We start from the raw sequence: 3380 nt of genomic DNA, 5'->3' as shown, positions 1-3380 counted from the left end.
ATTCTGTATTCTGTTTCATGTAGACATATATTTGTACTGATTTCAGAAAATTCTACTGAAAGCCCACTCTGCCAAGTACTACACTCTTTGAGATATGAATTTGGAAGTTATTATCAAGAATGGTCTGGGTATGCCACACATGACATAGCTAACTAGCTAGACAGACAGACAGAGAGACAGATGTGGAAAACACTGGTGTGTAACAAAAGCCATATTTATAATGTGGTTGTAGGTGCTGTGAGAAAACCACGGAGGTTAAGAGGAGCACTCAGGAAACCCTGTTAACCACTGTAGAGGTAAAGTATATTGCAAGGAAATCTTTATTCCTCTACCCGACGGACTGTGTCTTGTCAACAAGACACTGCTTTGAGGAACAGGGCTTCCTTTTAATGTGGTGGGCTGGTGCTCAGCAGCGGCAGGGCGGGCTTGCACATAGCAGTAAAGAAAGACTGGTGTGGAATGCCTGCAGTTCCCTCTGGTCTCTCACAGTGTTAGAGCAGAGCAAGCAATCTCCGGTCTTTGGTACGTAAATCAGCACGTGGGCATCTCAGACCCTTCTTTTGGTATTCATTGTCTTCAGAATGGAGTCCGTTGCAGCACTGAGAGAATTCAGGTTATCTCCTCTTCCCCCCGCCAGGTTCTGAACCAGGTCGTCAGACACATGGGCGTCAGAGTCAGCGTGGTTAGTCGGGGCTGAGGAGTGCGGGCCAGACTGGCTTGCGTCTGGGCCTCTCTGCTGTCCTAGCCTTGGGATGGTCGGTCACCCAGTGGGGCTTTGAACCTGCAGGTCACACACACTCCATTAGGCCCTCTGCCTCATGTTCAACAGGGCAGAAAGGGAAGGCAGTCATGAAATTTCCAGTGTTTCTGACCCTGGCTCTACCCAGCAGGAACTGTGTCCCTAAGGCAGCCATTGACCATCCTGGGAAAAGGTACGTGCGGCAAGAGGCGAGGAGTCTTCCTCCTCAGGGAAACGTGGGAGGTGGAGGATGGGCAGACTCACTTACATCCCTGCGGTTTTCGTTCCTTCAGGCTGGTGGGGCTGGGCCTGGCTGGACTTCAGTGTCCCCTGTACTGTCTTTAAAAAATATCGACACTGACCAAATGCAAACCAAATGTTTAGGGATGTGTCAGGAACATCGACATGTTTTAAATGCTCTCCCGCTGTGCAGCCAGAGCTGAGAATCCCTGTCTTTAATTCACTGGCATTAACCACTAAGCCTCTGATCAGGCAACAAGGGTGGGGCTGCATCCTGTGTGGAGTGAAAGGAACGGTCTGTTAAGACGGTCCTGTGTCCACCCTTAGGAACCGAAGGCTTCATTATAGGTCTCTGCAGTGCTGGTGGCGTTATAGATTTCTGCTAGAAAGGGGGTGCTGTAAAGGACCCCAGTTGTGTGTTGGCCATTTAAGCAATGAGGCCACGCTGTTCGCAAGATGGAAAAAAACGCATTCCCTCTTCTTTTCTCCATCTCAGTTATGTTACTACACACACTATTGATTACAGTTTGCCATTGACTCTGCAGTCAGAGTCAATGATAACCTGGATGTCTCCATAATGGAGAAATGAAAGTCTAAAGTCAAATTGTCTTGCCTTTTTGTGTTTAAGGTAAAAAGGCCAAACTTCTCCAATTAATTTAAGATCCAAAGAAGTTTAAAAGATTCCCCAATAGTTTCCTCTGCTCACTCTCAGGCAGAAGGGTCTTTCACGCCTGGGTAGATCTGGGCTTCCTTTAGGAGCCGTGTGCTGAGTGAACACCTGCTGGCAGAGGGTCGTTTCTTCCAGGACTCAGAAGAGTTAGTAGTCAAATGTCAGACTGCTCCTGAGCTTCATTCTTTCGGTAGTCACAGGGTATAAGTGAGAGAAGCCACAGCGGCCAGGTCGCCGAGGGGTCCCTGCAGCAGTGTAAGGGCTTTAGGTTCTGCCGAGTGAGATGGAAACTGCGGGAGGGCTGTGAGCCTGGGAAGTGACTTGCATCTCCACCTGCAATACCCGTGTCACTGAAGAGGTCACCGTCTCGTGATTTGTGTATTTGACACTGAGGTACCCGATCTTCCCTCCGTGAATGTTCAAATTTCCTGAAGTCATTTGATTGTCCCAATCGTTGCGAGTAGTTTGCCAGTTGAAGGCTGTGCGTCTTCGGCTTTAGGAGGTGCTTCTCAGTGGCAGCAGGGGTCCCGGTCCTGCAGATGCCAGTCCTGGCCCCTCTCTTGTAATTCATTGCTTTTCCTCTCTTAGGTTTCACTGGGCCCCAGTCACTGTCTCTGATGGAATAGCAGCTCAAACATCTCCTTGCTCACCAAACCCCTCTTTAGGAGCGCCTTGGCCCAGGTGTGCTTCCCTGCCCCTCTCAGCACCTTTGTCCCCTCTGGCCTTCATGATCGCTCTTTCTTCATAACAGACCGCTGGGTCCTCCAAGATGTTAATCAGTTCCACTAAGCAGATCTCTTTCTTTGCCTCACAGGTTCTCAGCCAAGGGCAGTTCTGTCTCCTAGAGGATAGCCGGCAGTGTCTAAAGACATTTTTGATTTTCAGACAGGGGCAGAGGGGTGAAGAGGATACGCCCGACACTTAGCCGGTTTCGGCCAGGGAGGCCGCTAAACGTCCCGTGTACAGGGTCGCCCTTGCAACTGGGAAGGGTCCGATGCCGCGGCCCACGCAGCGCGATGTCGGACCTAAGAGACCAGAGAGCGTGTCGACCTGGAGATTCAGAGAAAAACGCAGACACAAGACACAAGATGAATGCAAAGCGGGGGTCCGGTGGCCCGTTGCCCTCGGATGGAGAGACAGTGACACAGGCCTGAGTCCACCAAGTTTATTTATAATGTTCCAGTACATCAGCTACTGACATCAGCAGTCAGGAGGGAAAACTAACAAGTGAAACTTCTAAGAAACAAAACTGATGAGAAACCCCTGAGAAAGCTGCAGGCGGCGCGTTCTCAGATATCTCACAAGTAGCTCCTGCTCTAACCTAGTAGTCAGGATGTCCCCTGCTCCTGCTGCTGCCAGCCGGCGCGGCTCCAGCCCTCCTATTTGGTCAGACAAGACCTTGCAAATACCTGATCCCGGCCAAGCGAGCTGGCCTTCCTTTTGGAACTTCAGCTTTCACCGTGCCCTACAGTCCAGCCCCAAAAGGTGCACAGCGCCGGGACTGAGACACCCTGCTCCAGCTTAATTGGCCTCTCTTCCCGTATTGTCTTCTCTCAGCCACTTCTGTTCTAACAGGTAAGACTACGGTATGTTTTTTAAATCACTTCCTTCTTGATAGAGTTTGCATATGTGATTCCTAACACACATCCTTGGGTTGGAAATACTTTGCGTTGTTTCTCTACTCCAACCCAAGAAGACCATAGAGTCTCTTTATAATTGAGGCCTTCATTC

At 50.1% G+C, this 3380-nt stretch overlaps 1 long non-coding RNA gene across 2 annotated transcripts; it reads left to right on the top strand.

Moving 5' to 3' along the window:
* Window positions 1–490: 490 nt before the first annotated feature.
* Window positions 491–3021, top strand: LOC149997541 (uncharacterized). Of its 2 annotated transcripts, XR_016514105.1 has the most exons (5): window positions 491–682; window positions 830–932; window positions 1844–2042; window positions 2238–2330; window positions 2464–3021. It is a non-coding gene; the product is annotated as an uncharacterized LOC149997541 (long non-coding RNA). The 2 variants fall into 2 exon arrangements; XR_016514106.1 differs by lacking the exon at window positions 1844–2042.
* The last annotated feature ends 359 nt before the right edge of the window (window positions 3022–3380 follow it).

The sequence above is a fragment of the Furipterus horrens genome, unplaced genomic scaffold (genome assembly GCF_987537825.1).
Source record: "Furipterus horrens unplaced genomic scaffold, mFurHor1.1.pri manual_scaffold_11, whole genome shotgun sequence".
NCBI classification, from domain to species: Eukaryota; Metazoa; Chordata; class Mammalia; order Chiroptera; family Furipteridae; genus Furipterus; species Furipterus horrens.
The sequence above is the reverse complement of the archived record's forward strand: the minus strand, read 5'-3'. Positions and strand labels throughout refer to the sequence as shown.